Raw genomic sequence first — 11,865 nt, forward strand, 5'->3', positions numbered from 1 at the left:
GTACAATATGTACTTATCAACAACTATTTATGGGATTAAAATGATGACCACATATATACATACTCGTCAAATCTGCCATGACTATAAACGGTTAAATGCAAAAATTTGTTTCTGCATGCAAATACACGTTTAAATATTTTTGTGGTTAAAAACTGTTAAATAAGCGTCATCATCAACAATTAGTTAATATTATTGAAATTGAAATTTATAATGCGAACTCAATAAACCACTCAATCATAGATATGAAAACACAAATAATACAACATTTTTAAAGAATGTGGTTTATGCAACAAATACCAATAATTATTATTTAAACATTTGAAATATGAAAACACAATACATATATTTAGACAAATGTTGTAGAGAAACCACAGATACGGTGGCAGTTTAAATAATCGCCATACAAAGACAACTTAACCGCTCACAAATATAGTGTATGTATTTAAATTAATATGTATAAGGACTTTAAGACATTTTTATTGCTGGGAAATGACTGACGTTTAATTAAAGTTTTTTTTTTGGAGGGGGACTAGTGTTATATTTGACCTAAACATGAAATATCAATTAAATATTAAAATTTAATAAAGTTATGCAGATTTAAATGACGAATTTTCATTTCGTTCAGTGAGGTTTACCAAAATACAAAGTATGTAGAGGTGTCACGATTAGGGTTTTTAATTTCCTGACCTTTTTTGATTCCCAGGAATCTGGACATTTTTTTCTACATTCCCGGGTGCCCGGCTATTCCCGAAATATATAATGATACTGTAAATTAGGAATATTATAACCAAAGTTCATATAAAAACTTAGTGTTATAATTACCAAATATCAGAGCTTCGAATTAATTAATAAAATTTGAGCTTAATTCACTAAAATTTTAATCCGTAATAAAAAAAATGTCAGCCTTTTATTCCATAAATCCATTCCTAATTTTTAATTTTTTAGATTCATTCCAAAGCCTTTGTTTAAACTGAATTAATTTTAAAGTTAATTAATAACAGAATTTATTCAAACTTTGAATGATTAAATTTTTGTTAAATCAAATCATTTACAAAATTAATTGAAAAAATTGTCTTAAACCTTTTTGTACTAGATTTAAATTGAAGAAATATTTAATCATTTAATACATTTTTGAAGCTATTTTGTTATGAATTTGAAGAATAAATTTAAAGAAATTAGAATGATTCAATAAGAATTAAATTCTATAAATAATGAATTCTCTTTTTAAATTTTCATACGAAAAACACCAAATAAATATAAGCAAAAAACTGTAAAAAACTGTTCACTGTTTTTTGGTGAAAAAAATAGAGTTCTAACTCGTTTTCTATGTATTTTCGTCAGTTTTTAATTCCCGACTAAAAATCCCGGGAATCGGGTGGTGAAAAAATGGCAAAATTCCCGGGAAATTTGTACCGGGAATTCCCGGGATAAAAATCCTAGTCACCATAAGCAGGTTTTATATTTCTGCCTTTCTTGTCTTGAGCATTATCATCGCTTCAGATGCGGAAATTCTGTTTATTGATATAGCCATTTAACAAAAAGTATGCTTCATAACTGAACAAAATTTTCAAAATAAATTGTAGGTTAATAGCGGTCTTTACTTCGGCCCATTCACCAAATATTGGGAGCGAATGATGATCGTGAGGTTTCAATTCATGTACAAGTTGAATCTTATAATTGTGAAAACTAAGATCCTTAAGCAATATTTTTAATAATGCTGATGAACACAAGTTTAATTGTTGAGCACGATGAAGAATTGGCACATTTGGATCATCGTCAACACTACACAGCACACCAATAATCGCTTGTTTTGTGAACACTGTACGGCATGCTTCCGGTTGCGTATTATCGTTTATAGTAAACATATTGCAAAAACGATCTATAGTTTTTCAAATTAATCGCTCTGGTGGACGATTAACAAAAAATCACGAATTGAGTCACGAGTTTGTGGTATTGAACCAAACCAAACTAACCTCAAAACTACCAATAACTCTCAACTCAACCAATCTAAAGTTTTCCGACTTTAAAAAATCATCCATATATGTGTATATGTATTATAAGTTTAATATTAAATTTTTTGCCACAAGAATGCATTTTAATTAAAACTGGTCTTTCATCATTCATATCCACAGCCACAACTACCTACACAAACACATTTACCATATAGCAGATACGCCAAAGATATGACAGAGACTACTACATTAGAGGGACGCCGATTTTTTTTGTAGATTTCAAAGAGTGCAGGGTGGAATATTGTGACACTAGGCCTAGTGTTGAGTTTCATTGACTTTCTGCATTGTTTTCTAGAAATATGTAGATTTAGTTATATTTATGAATATTACATTAATTTTTTTTTTTGGAAATTAACCCTGTATCTCCTTTGGGTCAAAATAACTAAAAAACTGTATTATCGCCAAAATTCGGAAAAAATGCAAATTTTTCAGTTTTTGTAAAAATTTTGCTACTAAATAAATACTTTTGCAATTGAGTGCAAAAGAATCGAAATGTGTACGTAATTATCGTTGTAATGAGATACAAATGACAAAATTTGGTTAAAAAATGATAAAGTTATTAAAAATTCGCCAGACCATTAACGTGTCTCAGGCCACTTGAACAAGAAATTTAGGAAAAAATTAACATATTTCGAGAAAAATTAAAATAAAAGCTTATTTTTATTTAAAATATATCAGTATTTACTTGTATATGAGTTTTTGCCTTCGTGGCACACCTATTCGCAGGTATAGCTGGGTACTCTGTTCAAAATTTCGTGCGAAATGCTATCAAACTACATATAAAATATTTGGAATGAAATATATGCGAAATAATTTCGCAAAAGCAGTACTCTGTTTTTATTGTTGAAAACATGTGAATTACATCTGGCAACCTTATTTTTCCACACGAAATAACATACGCAGCACTTCTTTCGCACGAACAGCTAGCTGTCAAACAGCATGTAAATTTTTTCGCATGAAAAAACCATAGTTTTTCGCAAATATGAACAGAGTACTAGGCTTTCGAATCTCCATTTTCAAATTTTTAAAAATTTTCTTAAACAAATTTCTGAATTTTTTGATCATCACATTGGAATTTATTGAGATCATAATAGGGAATATAAATATGAAAAATTATGTCAATACCTCTTACAGTTTCTCCGATTTAAATTTTGCGTCCATATTTCGGCGAATGAGCCCAATTTCCTTACTGTTATAAATTTTAAGTAAAACCTATTCATATTATTATAGTCCTGGTAATTTTAAATGTGATCTGAAAGTTTTACTAAAATCGGTAAACGCTAACCTTTAAATCGTGTAGGTCAAATGTAAAATTTTTCAATATTTGGAAATTCTAATGAAAAGATAGCGAAATGTTATATATTTTTGGACCGATTTTAATGAAACTTGAGGAAAATATAACATAAAGTCCAGAATTTAAAATTACAGCACAAAAATGGAAATTAACAATTAGTAGCACTTGGGTTCCAAATGACCTTCAACTTTTAAAATCACGAAAAAGGTAGCCACTTTGACCTCAAGTGCTCTTAAAGGTTAAAATCCATTCTTGCACTGTTGTTGTAAATGTTAGACTCCAATGTAAATTTTCCTCAAGTTTCACTAAAATCGGCCCAAAAATATATAACATTTCGCTATATTTTCATTAGAAATTCCAAATATTGAAAAATTTTACCTTCACGATTTAAAGGATAACGTTTTCCGATTTTAGTAAAACTTTTTTTATATGAATTTCGTGATAAGTCAAATTTAATAATGTTAAGCTGTGCCCCATCGGCTAAGAAGTTTTTAAATGTTTTTACAAATGCAGCTGGAAACGGGAGAATTTTACGAATTAAGCGATATTAATTAAATTAGTGATGGTAATCTATATAGATCTTATGTTTTTATAGCCACCATCAAATAACTATATTTATTCTATTAAGCTAGCTGGCTGAGATTTTGAGTGAATCGGATCAAATTAGGACCAAAATGCTTAAAAATACCGTCTAATAGAAATGTTTAAAAAATGAACACTAGAATATTTATTTTAACCCGAACTTCATCACCGGATTAATTTTAAATAACAATTAATAATACTGTCCAACAAATTGGGACTTTTTGATTGGAACAGAACAGCGACTCTATAATTCTGAAAGGGTCTGTTGATTAGATCATTTTTGTAAAATAAACTTATAGTCCAGCTGGTCTGAATTTTATGGGGATAAATTTTTGTGGAAGATCTTAACCCCCTATCACCTATCTTTAATATTGGCATCCCTATATTCTATCATATATATAGACGGGCCACAAATAAAACAATTCTCTATAACGAATTGACTATTGACAACAAAAGATTTGATACAAACTCTTATTTAGGGGTTAGAAACCAAGATTCAAGATATAATAAATATTGGTGGCTTAACCAATAATATCCCTTATTTTTACCTCTTGACTTACAAAACATAATCATATATACAAGTAATATTTTTTTTAAATTTTTCCTTACATTGGAATATAATACCTACAAAAACTATTGTAAACACATTTATATATATTTCTAAATAATATTAAAATATATATACTTGAGTACCCGAATATTGGGGCTGTGTATAATTAAACCTTTATTTAATCTATTGTTTATTGTGTTTAATTTGTTATTCAAAAATATGTATATTTAATAAACGAAATTAAAAAAAAAAAAAATTTTAAAATATCGAACTAGTTTGTTGTGCAAGTAGTAATATAGATAGTGTTAGGTTTCCAATTGGCAATTTTCAAACTGCTGGGATACAATAGGACAATCATCAGATAAGTAAAGTTGAGTAATATTTTATTATACCCTTCACCATGATTGGCAAGGGTATATTTAAGTTTGTCATTCCGTTTGTAATTTCTAAATTTTTCATTTGCGCCCCACAAAGTATATATATTCTGAATCGTTATAGATAGCGGAGTCGATATAGCCATGTCCGTCTTTCCGCCTGTGTGTTGAAATTAACTTTCTGAAGCCCCCAAATAACTTACATACACGAATGATACATCATACGGCTCGGTTGCTATTTAAAATCGAGAAAATCGGTCCACAAATGGCTGAGATATAAGGAAAAAACCAGGACAACCTCGATTTTTGACCTATTTTTGACCCATATCTGGATTACTAAATCATTAATATAGACAATATGGATATCTAATGATAGATATTTCAAAGACCTGTGCAACGACGTATATAAGACCATAGTAAGTTGGACCTACAAGGGTCAAAATCGGAAAAAATACTTTTTAACCCGATTTTTTTTTTCACCAAAATTTTTTTCACTAAATATTAAAAAAAAAATTTAAAAACTAAAATTAAAAATTTTTTAAAATTAAAAAAAAATATTAAAATTTAAAAAAAAAAATTTTAAAAAACAATTTCGAAAAAACAACTGAAAAAAAATTAAATTTTGTTTACCTAAAAATATTTAAAATTTTTATTTTAAAGTATATTTTGGTGAAGGGTATATAAAATAGATAGACAAAAATTAATAGACAAAAATTTGTTTTGCTTAAAAAAAATTCGGGTTGCAAAGATCTTTGAAATATCTATCAGTAGATATCCATTTGTTGGCAGACTTCCTCAATTTTTAATAGCAACCGAACCGGGTCTATATCGGAAAGTTGATTTCAACATAGAAACGGACATGGCTATATCGATTTATTTTTTACACATACATATGTCTAAGTATTTTACACTAACGCCATAATTTTCTTTGTAGTCAAAGTCATTATTGAACATCAATAGCATATTTATCTTGATATTATTTCATCTATTTGTCATAAAATTAGTATATTCGGTTATGTTGATCCTCTAGTGATTTTATATACCTCGTCTTTACTAAAACTATTTGAATAATTTGAAGCTTTGTCTGTGCAAATTGAAACTGCTGACGTATGTATATTCGAGAAATTTCATAAACATCACTTACCAATTTATTTTAAAAATTTATCAAATACACAAAATGAATTTGTGTGGTTACACATTTATATATTTTATAGCACCTTCTTAGCTGTCACTTATTCTCGAAGAAATTCCTTAATTTAGTGACTTGAAAATGACAGCAAATATTTTAAATATTTTTTCATTTAGCTCTACTCTCTCGCACGCTTATTTCAGTTCAATTCTTTTTTGTACGCTCTGCTACATCGTTATTTATGCGCCTCATTGACTTTTCCACTCATTATGGAATTGTTTTGCCACATTAATACATTATCAAAAGTAATGCAAATGTTTGTTTTAAGCTTTTAGATTTTTAATTAAAAGTGTTTTTTTTGCTGTTTTATTTTATTTTTTGTTACTTTGCTTGTCTTTGTTGTAGAATGCAAAATCATTTTATTTAATTAACATTTACAAACTTTGATTACTGTCCACGGATGTGGTAACAACAAAATCTACCCACCCACCACCATTGTCATCATTTCAACGTAGATTGTCACACACAGTTGTGTACACTGACACATTTACATAAGTATACATATATAACCAGCAGTTCTGGGTAACTATACCGAACTAGTGATTTTATCTAGCATTATGGGTGACAACTAGTTACATAAATAGCCACGTGGGTAGTAATTTTATCACTTGAGTGTCCAAAACAGGGGGTAATTTGATCCTTTTGGAGTTCTGATAGCTGGTTCAAAGTAGTCAACGCGTAGTATTCACATACTGGTTACATAGAGTCAGTTACCCTACTAGCTACCTAGTTGCCAATTGACTCCCCAATAGATTACTTATGGTTTGTAAAATAACTACTTACTAGAGTACAGTATATAATAAAATGTTAAATTTAATTCACCTTAAATTACTTAGAGACACTACTTTAATGATTGTCTTAATTTAAGATCACATGGAACAAATTGTCTTCTCCGTGAACCAAAATATATCAATTTGAGTCAGCCAAGTGATCAGATTTAAGTGGAAATTACTGTCTATAAGGGATTCATTGACTACTTCTAAAACTGCAGGGTACATGCATATATATATTTAAATGCTAAAAGTCATTTATCTACTTTATAGAGAGTGATTTTAATATACAAGTAGGTTTTTGTATTGTCTAGATTTACCTGACAATATTAGTTCACTTAGGACCATAAATAAATTTAGAATAAAAAAATGTAACCAAAAGTGAGCTCAGATAATAAAGTAATTAAAATGAGAGAAACCTCTAAGGAATAAATGGTTAAATTATAAATTTATTAAAACCAGATGGTTGGTAAATTTTCATAGTAGATTCTAATAAGCCCAGGAAATGTTTTCTTTTGGCATTAGAAAAGTTGGCTCCAATTAATTTTTGCTTATTAGAGTGTTTGGTAGAAATCTATTTATGTTAATTTCTTATAAAATTTATCTTAGGTAACATTCCCTTATTTTATCACAAAAAACTCAATCTATTGCTGATTTTCATTAATTTCCATTTACTTACTGAAAAACAAAAAAATCATGCCCAGCAAGACGTTGGAAAAAAACGCTTTTTTGGTTTCTATACAAATATGACCATGGTAATGGTTGCCTAATTACTTTTTACATTCAATAAAAAACAAAAAGAAATCTGACTATTTTGTGTTTCTAAGGTCTTTACAACAAAACATTTGCTCCATCTCTTTACAAGCATCAGCTTTGTGTCCCAATTGGTCATGACAAAATAAAATAGGCCATTTAAGAAGCGGCTAGCCGGAACAACATAAGACAACTTCACCTGACGATAGATTGTCTCACTAATAGTAACATGAGTCAAGCAGTCGCTGATTGCAGTGGTGCACTACTAATGAACAAAGATGCTCAGACGCAAAGATGGAGAGAGCATTTCGAAAAAATTAGTAACGTCAACGAAGATGAAGGTGCTGAAGACAACGAAATAAACAACAGTAGTTCTGCAGGAAATAGCTTGAGAATATCATGCAGCTCTCCCAGTTCAAATGAGATAAAACAGACCATCGCAAAATTAAGAATTAATAAGGCAGCAGGCGAAGATGGAACACCAGCTGCAATTCTGCGGGCTGACATTGAAACCTCTGCTGAAATTCTATAGACTTACCACTCTGGGAGGAAGAGAGGCTGTCTTCTACTTGGAAAAAAGGCCTAATTGCAAAGTTGCCGAAATGTGGTGACTTGAGAGGTTACAACAACTGGAGAGGAATTATTCTGCTTAAGACCATACACAAGATACCGGCAGTCATAGTACAGGGAAGAATCCTAAACAAAATATATCCGGACAAAGAGAAGCTGCTTAGATCAGGCCAATACTCTACGCAATATATTAGAGCAATCTATGCAATGGCGTATGTCTTGTATCTATTCTTCATAGACTTCAAGAAAGCTCTCGATAGCATCAGACGAACTGCCATATGAAAACCATTTAGTAGGAAAGGAGTATTCCAGGAAATAATTAAAATCGACGAGTTTGCAGAACTCTCAGTTCTTCACAACGGGAATATCAGTCAACCATTTAATTTTTTTTTTTGAACAAACACAAACTGCGAAGCATTTTGCTTGTCTGCAGACATACCCAGAGTTTCTGGGGTTTCTTCCCGTAACCCTCAGATTGATAGTCCAGCTCACTATTGCCTAGTCTTACGGGGGATCTCAACTGTTCACCATCGTACAGGATGATATAATGAGCGAAGCCTGTTTAGAGAGAAGAGGAATTGTATGGAATCTCTCACGCCAACTCGAGGATTTGGATTATGCGGATGATATTTGTCTACTCTCGAACAAATACAAGATCTGGAATGATTAGCCCGTAATGCTGGACTTGAAATAAATAAAAATGCCATGAGTAACAACAAATGGAGGCGCAGAAACAGACCAAAGCTACATGCTCAACAGAGCGTGAGCTGCTTTCGGATGAATGCATTCAGTATGGAGAAACTCTTAAATATCCATACGAATCAAGATCAGAATATTCAAGGCATGGTTAAGGTATAATCTGTTGTATTTATACCTGGTTAATATCAGCACAATCACGCAAAAAGTACAGTTATTCATCAATAAGTGCCTCAGAATCATATGCAGGATATTCTAGCCGAACACCACCCGCAACTCGGACCTCTTTAACTTAACCAAGGAGGAACCCATACTGAAACAAGTGAAATACTGGCTAGGAACATGCATGTTCCGCTTTTCTACAGTTGAACAATATTTTAAAAAATAGAAAGATGGCTGATAGTATTACAAGGATGGCGCAAGAGTGGAATCTTCTCACTCAAGAAGCCGTGGTCGACCCAAGAACACCTGGAAACGCACGATAATCCAAGAACTAAGACAATGAAGACAAACTATGAAGGCGCGAACACAACGGCAGCAAATCGAGTAAAATTGAGATGCTTTGTGGAAGCCATATGATCCCAAGAAGTGTAATGAAGAAAAATGAAATACTGGACGACTGTATTTGAAAAATATTTTAAAAAATAGAAAGATGTTTCATTGTATTACAAGGATGGCGTTAGAGTGGAATCCTCACACTCAAGAAGCCGTGGACAGCCCAATAACATCTGGAAATGGACGATACTCCTGGAACTAAGACAATGTGGGAAGGCGCAAAAACAACGGCAGCAAACCGATTAAGATGGATATGCTTTGTGGAAGCCATATGCTCCCAGGAATGGTAATGGAGAAAAAAAAACAAAATAAAATGTTGGACGACTGGTAAGAAACAGATATGTTCTGCAATTTTTTACAGTTAAACAATATTTAAAAAAATAGTGAATGTTTGGTGGCAACAGTTCAAAAAGTTATTACTAAATATCGTTGGAATATAGATTTAACATCGACAATTTCCGAGAGCGCAATAAAAAAATAAAATGAAATCAATCGGTGATCACTGCTCGTCCAAAAAAAGACGCTAAAGATATATAATCGATATAAATATATAAATGTCTTTGTAAGTTTGTTTGTTGGTTTGTTTATTTGTTTGAGCATCACGCCTAAACGGCTGAACCGATTATATTGAAATTTGGAACATAGATAGATCCGTACTGGAAAGCGTCAATAGGCTATATATTTTTTATTTTACTACTACAGGGGTAGCGAAGCGCACCGTGTCAAGCTAGTTGAATATAAAATTGAACTAAAGTCTAACGATTGAAGATAAAGTTGAGCTTACTTAAAGATCTACGATTAGAGATAAAATTTAACTATATAAAGGCTTTCGATTGAAGATAAAGTTGAAATACATAAATATCTCCGATTGGATCTAAAATTTAACAACAATAGGACCTCCAATTGGTGCTAGCATTGAAATACATAAAGATCTACGATTGAAGCTATAATTAAGTTGCATAAAGAATTAGGAATGAAGCTACAATTGATGTATATAAAGATCTTCTGTTGAAGTTAGAACTGAATTTCATAAACCCTACGATTACAGCTAAAATTTAACAACATAAAGCCCTCCGATTGAAGCTAAAATTTAACAACATAAAGCCCTCCGATTGAAGCTAAAATTTAACTACATAAAGACATACGATTAGAACTAAAATTTACCAACATAAAGACGTACGATTGCACCTAAAATTTAACAACATAAAGCCCTCTAATTGAAGCTAAAATTTAACTACATAAATACATACGATTGGGGTTAAAATTTACCAACATAAAGACCTACGATTGATACTCGAATTGAACTACATAAAGTCCTACTATTTGAGCTAAAATTTAACTACATAAAGACCTACCATTGAATCTTAAATTTTACAACATATACCTCTCCCATTGAAGCTAAAATTGAACTACATAAAGACATACGATTGAATCTCTAATTGAACTACATAAAGACCTATCATTGAGACTAAAATTTCACAACATAAACCCCTCCGCTTGAAGCTAAAATTTATCAACATAAATCCCTCTCATTGGTGTTCGAACTAAACCCCTATCATTGAGACTAAAATTTCACAACGTAAACCTCTCCAAAGCTAAAATTTAACTACATAAAGACGTACGATTAGAGCTAAAATCTAACAACATAAACCAATCCGATTGAAGCTAAAATCTAACATCATTAGCAGTAGCATCATCGACTACCAGACCCAGGGTATTCGTCGCAGTCACAGTAGCTCCAGTGGCACTCAGACCTGTGGCTTCCGCCTGTGTAATCACGTTACCCTTGGAGATTTTAGCACCCTCGACCAAGGACATAGGGCCGTCTTTTTTGTCTGACATTTCATGGGGGCGGGTTTTGGCAGTTTATACCTCTACCATAGGTAAGAAAAAAGACACTGCCGCTCCACAGGAGTCAGACCTGGATGCCGCTTAATGTGAGTCAGACGCATCCTGGATTTCAGGTTTTTACCAAAAACATTCGGACTGACAGAACCAGATTGTACTCTCCAGCCGCCCTTAACATAGGGAACAGACGCCAGATGGTACGGTTATGTTGCCTAGGTAACCCAACCACAGTCCCGGACCGACATAAAAAAGCAGACAGAGGAAATTTGTAGCCACCCTAACTAAGGGAACAGACGCTACCAGTTGAGGTCGTGATCGCTAGGCGACCGAAGATGGTCATTTACCCAACATCCGCTCTTAACATAACGGACAGACGCTGTGAGGTATGGGGAGGGTAGTTCTTAGATCACAACCTTAGGATGCCTAAGCCCTTGCACCGTGCCCAAAGACTCAAGGTGACTGACTACTCACATCAGAGGAAACTAGAACTTGACTGTATAAAGACTTACAATAGGAGCTTAAATTGAGCAACAGAAAGACCCACGAATGCAGTTAAAATTGAACTACATAAAGACCTACGAATAAATACAGAACTGATCTGCATAAAGACCTACAATTGGAGCTTTAATTGATCAACACGAAGACCTGGAGTCGAAAGAACCCACATGTGAT

Source organism: Calliphora vicina, chromosome 1 (genome assembly GCF_958450345.1).
Source record: "Calliphora vicina chromosome 1, idCalVici1.1, whole genome shotgun sequence".
Lineage (NCBI taxonomy): Eukaryota > Metazoa > Arthropoda > Insecta > Diptera > Calliphoridae > Calliphora > Calliphora vicina.